Source organism: Ictidomys tridecemlineatus, chromosome X (assembly GCF_052094955.1).
Source record: "Ictidomys tridecemlineatus isolate mIctTri1 chromosome X, mIctTri1.hap1, whole genome shotgun sequence".
In the NCBI taxonomy this organism is placed as follows: Eukaryota; Metazoa; Chordata; class Mammalia; order Rodentia; family Sciuridae; genus Ictidomys; species Ictidomys tridecemlineatus.
Window position 1 is genome coordinate 80,245,124 of NC_135493.1, and position 10,290 is coordinate 80,255,413.

The 10,290-nt window shown below is 41.1% G+C and overlaps 1 protein-coding gene across 18 annotated transcripts in view; it reads right to left on the reverse strand.

Annotated features, from left to right (window-relative positions):
- Nucleotides 1-9,169, reverse strand: part of Huwe1 (HECT, UBA and WWE domain containing E3 ubiquitin protein ligase 1) — a 143,829-nt gene extending 134,660 nt beyond the window's left edge. For 11 of the 18 annotated variants that reach the window (XM_021719788.3, XM_078034767.1, XM_078034766.1 and 8 more), the window contains exons 1-3: nt 9,035-9,168; nt 8,732-8,830; nt 2,931-3,066 (exon numbers count right to left, since the gene is read on the reverse strand). The gene's annotated coding sequence lies outside the window, so the exon portion shown is untranslated. Of the gene's footprint in view, nt 1-2,930; nt 3,067-3,439; nt 3,576-6,181; nt 6,205-6,369; nt 6,572-8,630; nt 8,831-9,034 lie in introns of those variants that run through there. The other 7 variants (XM_040281199.2, XM_040281188.2, XM_021719783.3 and 4 more) reach the window with 6 other exon arrangements.
- Between the last annotated feature and the right edge of the window lie 1,121 nt (nt 9,170-10,290).

Consider the following 10,290-nt stretch of genomic DNA (forward strand, 5'->3'; position numbering starts at 1 on the left):
AAAAATAGTTAAATTGTGCTAACCATTATTTTATGCCAGTGGCAGTATATTCAAACTTGCCAATCTTTAAAATCTAATTTAGATTTAATTTAAATCATTCTAGAACAATTTAAATCCTCCCTATGTTTAGTCACTACTTAATGACTTTTGAAAAGGAAAAACTTCTTTCAACTCTTAAGATTATACAACCAGAATCGAGGGGTTGGTTTTAACATTTATCTAATTCAATCAGAAATCCAAACTGAATCAGATTTGCAATACCAATCTCCATAAAGACAAATTCCCACTTTCTATGAAATCACATTCTAGGATCAATGTCACCACTGTTAATGACTGTCTCAAAATAAAAAAAAGGGGCTGAGAATGGGGATGTGTATCTATGGCTGTGCACCCCTGGGTTCAATCCTTGATACCCTCCCCACCAAAAAAAAAAAAAAAAAAGCAAAATGACTAACAACTTTAGGGAACTCAAAGTTGAAAATTTTCAGATTAACTGCCCAAACAAAAGCTACAGTTGTTTTCCTCATATTCAGAGCCACTCCTTCACTATCTGAAAGCATTTCTATAACCAGAAAACCAAGCTAGTCAACAAGTACATCAAGTTTTAGCAACTCAATCCCTATGACACATCAAATAAGAGGGCTTCCAAAGAATCTTAAGAGCTGAATTATCCCGGACATTAACATATATAAACATCTGGTAACCAGTCATTGAAGAAAGAGTCAGAGAACAATACAGGAAAACACAAAGAGTCCAAGTGCTTGTGATTACCTTATATATGGTGAGATCATTGTAAAACAGCCTAATATGGTTACAGCTACACAACAGAATTCAACAACTTATCTTACTCCAGGACAGGTAACATGGAATGCAAGAGCAAATATTTTCAAAGCTACCCAATTTTGCATTTCAATCATACTTTGAACTCTTGGTTGAAAACACACAGCAAAAGAAAAAAAACAACAACAACTGCATTTCCATTGTGAATGGCAGCTGTTAAAAAACTGTGAAAGGGCCTGGGAATATAGCTTAGTTTAAGGCTATGGGTTCAATCTCTAGCACTATAGAAAACAAATAAAGTGGCTTGTCACTAATTCACTTTAAGACAAAACAAAAACAAAACTGTGGAAAACATTCAAATAGTGGAATGCTACTACACACAAAGTTCTATACCACTACTCTACAATTATCCTAGTTTCACAAACTTAGGCTACTACAGAAAATTCAAAAATATCTAATCACTATACCCATTATGTTCCAAACTGTTTTTACTGAAAGTATGATCTTGCTATAATTCCTCAAGTGAAAGATCTGAGTGCATAATCCATAGATTGGTGATTCAATCATTTCATCTAAAAAAAATTAAAGATTTCAATTGTGATGACCTCTCCCCTTTCTGTCCCTTCAACTAGAAAATACTCTTGTTTTAAAGATAGAAACAAGTAGCCTTGCTCTTCCCACATTTTGTGCCTCAAACACAGGCCTGTGTGTTCAATTTCCATTCTCTGGTTTTGACTATGGAAGGAGTAGATCAAGGAATGGCTAATGCTGCATAAGAAATGAACAGTTTAAAGGACTTTATCCTGAAAGGACCATCATTTCCAGATGAAATAAAATGAAAAATAACAAGAATAAAAGTATAAATAAAAGTATTGTATTTAATAGCTGGGAATCAGAATATTAAATGGAAGCTCTCAAATACTGTTTTTGTATTGCAAATTCAAGAACAGTATGACAGCCAGAGGAACTCATCACTGTCTTAATAGCTTAGAAGTTATGGGTCAGAGCACCAGAGATATCATCATCAAAAGAATAAAAAGCAACTTTATAATGTCATATAAAAATAACTAAATCACCTAAGGACACTGAAACCATGCATGAAAAACCCCAAAGGCATAATCAGGTCATATCTAGGAAACATTAGCTGCTACTACCAAGAAGCCTACTTTTCATGTGGAACAGTAAACAAAGCCAAGACATGGAACTGAATTCAGATATCAAATCAGACTTTACCACAAAAAAGGAATACATGACTAGTTATTTTAGGATAGTGATTAGGCCAGCAGTATCAACTCCAACAGGGATACAGGAGATTACTACCATTGTTTCATTATAATGGATCCTCCAGGGTCTTTAATTTAACAAGAATGGGTTAGACACCACTACTGGGCTAAAATTCCCAAATGTAGGGGAAACACTATAGGACAATTTCTTCAACAAATAAATTAGAACTAAAAAAAATGACAGAACCTACAGAATAAATCACATATAAGAGCTCTACCAACTATTTTCAATAAATGATCTTTCTCTGGATCTGGAGTCAAACAAACAAAACCAAAGCTGAGAAAATCAGGGAAATCTGAACACTAGTTTGCATATTTCTTATTTAAAAAGAAAAAGAATCACATTTTTTTAAGCTGTAATAATTTTGAAGTTATGTTGAAACAGCCCAATTCTTTTAAAGATACAAATATTTTACAAATAAAATGATATGATAGCAAAGAGTTATTTCAAAGTAATCCAGGAGATGGGGAAAATGTTGACTCCGTTTTTTGTTTGAAATTTTTCACAACTGTTTAAAACTGATGACATAAAATCTTCCAATTTCATTTTTTGAATGATGCTTAGAATGATTTAAAAAGTCATATACAGGGGCTGGGGATGTGGCTCAAGTGGTAGTGTGCTCGCCTGGCATGTGTGCGGCCCGGGTTCGATCCTCAGCACCATGTACAAACAAAGATGTTGTGTCCGCCGAAAATTAAAAAAATAAATATTAAAAAAAAGTCATATACAGAACTCCCACTTAAAACACAATAAGCAACCAGTGTCACATCAGATCCAGACAATGGAAGAAACCAAGTAGCTCAATCACAGAATGAAAATATCCCCACCATCTCATACTACCCACAAAGATCTACAAAAAAACGAACCTAAAATCACAGCCAATCATACTCATCCTGGTGGGAAATCCCAACACGGCTCCAACAGCCTTCTGAACCTTCCTGACCAAGTTGGTCCACTGGTTCCTCTGGAGCACTAACCCCTCAGGTCAGGCTATTGAAGGACCTACAAAAAAAGGTGGGGTGGGGGAGAGATACACAATGCATTTATTAGAGAGTAGGGGAGTTAATCATTATATAAATGTTCAAACATAATCAATTATTACTTCTGAAGCAATAATCCTCACATATCAATTTGCATTTTTTAGGACCTGTTTTGAGCTGTAACTGAAGCATTCAGAAACCAATAGCTATAATACTTACAAACTGACACTTAGAAAACACCTCTGAAAACTCAACTCAGTATTCATCCAAAATGAAATTACAGGACAGTGTTGATCTTATAGACAAAATTATATCCTCTCTATAAACTGATACTAAGGAAATTTAAAATATATTATATCTGTGAAAAAATTATACACATAAAAATTAATTTTCACCTTCATACATGCTTTTTGGCCATACTGGGAGACAAACGATAAACATCCTGGAAACTCAGGTTGAACTTTGCCATTGAACCTTAGACAAAGTTTTTATTTGGTATTGCCACTCCTTCCTCTCTTCTCAGAGATCTACCTAGAATAAATTAAACCTTTTAGGTCATGCCTAGATGATCATTCCCAGATTTATTCTCATGCTGAATGCCAAAGAGTCAAATTGAAGATTAGTTAATTTGTGATCACTGTTTAACCCACTGTAAAAGGCACTAAGACAAAAATCTCAAAACAAAGTGATCACCTGAACTCAAATGAGAGAAATGTATTTGCCTCCAAAGTACTTCAAATTTAAGCCAACCTTGAAACTCAAAAATAGAGTACACACAGCTAATTATCAGATGATCGATCACCCACTGTAAATTTTCAATCACTGTATACCTTTTGCCACCATATTCCTACTTCACCCAAAATCCAACCAAAAATAATTGAAAATAATCACTCACTTTAATATTGGCCTAATCAAAATATTAACAGTAAGGGAAACTCCAAATCACATACTTATTAAGTATGCTAGAAAACACAAAATGACAAAAGCACAACAGGAAGTAGTATATTAAAGAACAAGCAGTGATTCCATTTGGAAAAGAAGCTTGGTATGCCAATTGACCTTTCTGACATCTCTAAGAAGTACTCTGCTCAGGTAAGGAGATGCCAAAGAGCAGATCCCCACACTGATCTTTAGGAACAAATAAATGTGCAGGAGTAAACATCACAGGCACCTGAAAAGTAGCTAGCAGAAGTTTCCTTTACCATTGTAAAAGGCATGGCACCAAATTTCACTACTTTTGTAGAGTGACTTACAGGACAGATTGCTTTTAAAGGAGTAGGAGAAAGGAGTAGCTAAGGGATAAGGGACCCCTTCCGAAAGGTAAAACGGCTGGATGTACCACTTAACAAGAACATTATTAATGACTGGCGGTCATTCTAGGAGAGTGATTTTGCACTGAAATTTCTAGACTAGTGGAAGAAAAGAGCAGGGATTACAATGTTCAAACATTAGGAACCCCTGGAGATAGAATGGCTTATGAACTTTACTCTTTCCCAGGTAATAAAACTAGCATGACACAGGTGCACCTACCAAAATACTTATATATATATATATATATATATATATTTTTTTTTTTTTTTTTTGGGCAATACTAGGGATTGAACCCAGGCCTTGCCCAGGCTAAGCAAGCATTCTACCACTGGGCTACATACCCAGCCCATACCAATGTATTTTTACACCAAGAAAAAGTCATCACAATTCATTGTGTGCCTACCATGAGCAAGGTACTTTACAAATATGCTCATTAATTTTAGCAACAATCCTTATAAACACTAAGAATCTGAAAAGTAATTTGCCCAAGGTCGCAAAGTTCAACGTGAACCCAAAGCACACAATATTTCCACCATACCAGGCTGCCTCCCATGAATAGGAAATGTTGGTGTCTCCTCAATCTATGCAACATTGGAGCTAAAAGAAAGCAATGCTGAACATGTAATCTATAAAGGAAACAAATGATAGGGAATTAATTGCCTCAGTTACAGTGACATGGAGAAGAGAGAAAATAGAGCAGAACAGGGCAATGTTTAAAGGGCAAGATATATCAATGCTATTTTCTAATACATGGAAGGAGGATAATGTAGCAGAGCCTGACCCCTTATTAGGGGATTCAGTTCCTGGAAAAAGAGCATGGGGAGCGGGCAGGGAACAGAAGGATTTAATAAGCGTGATGCAGGTAAGAAAGAAGTGATTAGCAGCAAAAATAGATATCCACAAACAAAAATGCTACAGAAATGCAGTGTAAGGCAGGGGGAAAAAAAGATGGGTGGCAGGCTTGCAGGAGGATTGGGAAAGGGACAGAGAACAGAAAGTTGGTTTAGTGGAGGGCCTTTTTATGGGGAGGGGTACAAAGAAGGGAATGCTAACAGCTGTGAAAGCAGCAGCAATGGAAGACTGCAATCATCTAACCACTGACCACACTGAACATGAATGCATTGTTACGCCCAGGAGCAGTCTAGCAGCATGCAGTTGAAGAAATCAGTACCCTATGCTTTGATCAGGTCATACAAGTGTGAGGATCCGAGGAAATGGAAGGTTACTATGACTCCATCCACAAAGATGGGAGTAAATGTAGGGAACGGGACAGGTTGGAGGACTCAGGCTAGACTCTAAATTGACTTCCCCCTTAAATACGCACCCCAACTATCCACATAAATGAGCGAGATTTGACAGGACGGCAGAATTTGTAAAGAGGGAGGAGTACGTCAGACACTATACAGCTTGACCCTAAACCTTAGCATGAGAGTTGGGGAGGTAGATAGAGCTCACTTCAACTCATGAAGAACTAGGGGATTCATCTAGGTCGTACCAAGAGCTGAAATCGGAGGCGGGCTCACAAAAATGGTAGGGTGGAGGGTACAAGTCGTTGTTGGCTTGCCCCACATCTCTTCCACAGCCCAATCTAACCCCAATCCCACTACCCAACTCCAGACTCCCCTCCCACACTTCCCAATCCGCCCACTGCGGCGGTAACGGAGGCGTTGACCGATTGATTGGTGGGGCAAAGGCAGGCCCACACGCGGCTGAGGCCCGGGAAATGGTGTCGCCTTAGCCGACAAGAAACGGATGATCTTCGTGTCAGGTACGGTTTACCGGCACCTCGGCGTTTTGCCATTCGTCACTTCCTTAACGTTGGGTACCTGAAAGGCGTCACAAGCGCGGATAACCAACACCTCAGTCCCGGGTCCTAGCCGGACAGACATCAGCCTCCGCCGCCATCTTAACAGCAGGCGGACCGACCCTAGTCACTGCCCCCCCACTCCGGAGCTACCTCTGCCACCACCAACGGATCCCACGAGGACCTAACCCTGCTCCCGCGAGAACTCACCGGCTAAGAACTGCACGAGCAGAAGACGTTGCCGCCGCCTCCGCGGCTGCTGCAGTCAGTAGCCGAACTGCTGCCGCCCGCGCAATCCCGCGAGAACCTCTACCGGACAGGGAAAAGCCTGAGCCCAGCCCTTCCCAGACCCCTCCTCCCACCAAAGCCGAAGTCGCTACGGCTCCGCTCTCACCCTACGCGAAGCTAAAAGCAAATGACGCACAACCGCACGAAGCACCACGGGGCGGAGCCAACCTGCCGCCGCCGGCTCCCGCATGCGCTGTGAGAATTATCGCGATATTACGTTTGGCCTCGGCGAGACCTTCGAAATTCACCGCAGGATGCCGCCCGCGCCTCGCCTTTAGGAAACATGAGATCTCGCGAGACCTGCCGTACGCTCCTAAAAAGGAGAGAGGCGGGGCTTCATGAAAATGACTGGGAGTTTTTCGGGGAAAGGGAGGAAGCTCCGGTCCTGCAGGGATCTCGCCTACCACGAGGTTTCCGACCCACTGCGGAGCTGGCTGCCAAACCTCGCGATGACACAGCTCAGCGCCAAATCTCGGCCATGTCCTGAAAACTGCCTCCGCCCCCGATCTAGGTGTCTAGAGCTTGCCTAGTGCTTGAGGAAATTTTAAAAAGTCAACCTGTTTATTCTCACGCTTCCGGGCAGGATTGTACCAATTAGCCAAACTCCATTCTGGAAGGGGAGCAATAGGTCCTCCATTGTTACCCACCTCCAGGAATAAAATATTATTCTGGACTAACACATAAAAGATGTTCGATCTCACAATAAGCACGCAAATGCAAATGAAAACAATGACATAACATTTTTTGCACATTAGAGCGGTAAAATTTCTAAAAGACCTATAACATCCAGACTCCTTCTCTCGCCGCACTGCAGGCTAACCTGAATCCATCTTAATCTAACTAAAGGTTCGTATCATTAGTTCTAGCTCCAAAGCCACCAATTTTAACTACTGAAGCTTTACCTTGGCATAACCAAAAAGACCCAATAAAGTGGTTTTCGCCAAACAAAGGAGTCTGCCCTCAAAGGCAAATTCAAGCTTGCGGGGGAGGGGGGCATTGAAGGGGGTGAGTGCTTGAAGCTTTTAATATGGCAGTTTTTCCACGTCCAGCCCACAATGTTTCTCCAATAAATCTTGGGATCCAATCTGGCTCGATTTGTGGGCTTTTCCATTCTAATGCATTGTTCTGTCCATTCTAATTTAAATATTATTCCCTTAGAGTAAATGTTAATAGACAGTAGTACAAATACCCCCATCTTATCTTTTAAAATATCTTCTTGGTTATTCTTAGCAATTTTTCGCCTGGATGAACTTTAGAATCATATTAAGTTCCAGAAACTTGGTATATTTATTGAAATTGCATCAATTGCATGTCAATATCGCAAAATGGACATCACTACGAAATTGAGCCTTCTTATTCAGAAGCATGGTGTCCCTTCTCCACTTGTGAAAACGTTTTTATTATATTCTTCAATAAAGTTTGATAGTTTACTTACAGGTATTTTTATTCGTTTTTCTTGCTATTGCGAGTGAGGTTTTTCTTTAGTATTAAATTTTCAAAATTCTTATTGCTATAGATAAGAAGACTACTGATATTTGCCTATCCACTTTTGTAATCGAATAAAAATGTTGTATTTTAATAATGATAAGGAAAATGCAAATGAAAACAATGACATACAATTTTCATCCTTTATATTGGCTAAAATTATAAAGATTGATAACAATTCATTTTGGCATAGCTATAGAAAAATAGGCACTCACAACACTGGAGGGTGTAAATTAGTATAGCCTTTTGGGAAAGTAATTTGGAATAAATTTATCAGAATTCAAAATGCATACACACTTTGACCCAGCAATTACTATCCTAAGAATTTCTCCTACAGAAATACTGATACATGTGTATGAAACATATACACAAACCCATTCATTAAAGCGTTGCTTGCAATAATCCCCTCCCCCCTAAAAAGGAAACAAGCTAATGTACATCCATCCGGAAATAGTTAAATAAACTGTAGTACAATCATACAATGCAGCTGTTTAAAAGCTGGGATAAATTTTGATTCCCCGATATATAAAGATCTACAAGACATTGTTAAAAATTTTTAAATCATCCGAAATGAATGCGCGCGTGCGTGCATGTGTGTGTGTGTAGTACCATTTAGATACCAAAACATATATACACACACACACACACACACACACCGCCTAGTAGTTACCCGCGAAGCCTGCCTGCCCGCCCCTCACCTTCCCTTTGAGGCCGCCTTCCTCGAACCCGTGAGAGAAACGCCTGAGGCCTGGCCTCTACACCCTCTCTAGGGCCACTTGGCCATGGCTAACGCCGGTACCTCGCATCCCCACTGTCGGCCGCTCTCCGTTCGCGCTGCCGGCAGCTGCCCCGCTGTCCCTGAAGATGCGGCTAGCTCTCTACTGGCGCCGGCTGGGGCCTGGGGGAGGGGAGAGGAGGCGGGGTTCAGGGAGGGTTGGGGCAGACCGCCCGGCCCCTTCAGCAGCCTTTCCCGCAGGCTCCCCAAGGCCGCCACCTCCGTGCCTTCGCGCAGGGTCCCGTGAGAACTGACCCCCCTACCCCCAGGAACCAAAGACGGCGGCGCAAACAGAACCCGTTTTCCTGCCCAGGGGTAGAAGCTCACCTTGGCCGCAATGGCTCCCCAGGGCCCGCAGGAGCGTGCAGGGTCCGCGGCCCTGCTTCAGCCCAGCTCCCCTCGCTCGCCCTCGGTCGAAAGCCTCCCCCCTGCGGCTCTGCTCACACTCGATTTGAGGCTCCACCCACCACACCAGAAGCCCCGCCCCTGGCCCTTGGGAGGGCGCTCCCTCCGCGGTGAAGCTGGGTCTCCTGCAGGGGACCCCTCCAGTTTACTCTCTGCCCAATAAAGGCAACCAAAAAGGATAGTAGGGTCTCTAAAGAACTGAGATTTGACTCTAGGCACACTGAACGCTGCTGAAAAGGACATGATTTTATTTGATTTACGTTTTAAAAATTATCGACCTCTCCAGCTGCCTTGAAGAATGAGGGATGGGGGTCAAGAGGGCAAACCCAGACTGCGGATGGCAGGATAACAACACCATAGTGAGATCACAGGGCAAACTCTTAAAATACTTCAGACACATAGTAAGTCCTCAAACATTCTCTTTTTCTCCTTGGTGTTATTTGGGGTAGTATAATTGGCCAGGAATCCATAGAGGATCTACATTTATAAATGCATTGGCATACAACGAATCTGGTAGGAGATCCCCTATTAATTGTGCTTCTTCTGGGAGTGCAGAATGAGATTGAGGGGTAAGAAGATGTAGGCTTTAATTTGCAACTCTACATACTTTGATAAGGTTTGAACTATTTAAAAAGGATGTGTTAACTTGATGTCTTAAAGTATAAATTCAAAAGCACTAACCAAAGAACACTTGAAATATAAAGGAAATAAAAATTGTAATCATATCCTTCAGTTTTAATTCCATCCTTGTAAAACTGGCTCATGCCTGAAGTTCAGAATCTGTGGAGTGGATCCACCACCACCACCACCTATGTAAACTTACGCACTAAATTTTGTATATAAATCTCAGGAAATGTACAGAAGCCTTGTGAGATAGATTGTCTCATTGAATATACCTCTAATGTTATTATTAATGGGTAAATGTATTTTCACTCTAAGGCTAATTATTTATTTAACTAAAATCCTATATTTAGATCTTTTTTATTATAAAAAATACAGACATAGCTTCTGCAGCAGTCATTGAAGGCCAACAACCATAGCTCTGCCCTATGGCATCACCATGGGCCTCAAGAAGAACCATAGGGTAACAAGACAAGCACACCAAATCTGTGCAGTACATGATTCAAGGTGTGTAGCTTTGCCTCTTAGGAGGTGCATGAAATGGCACTGCTCCAGGT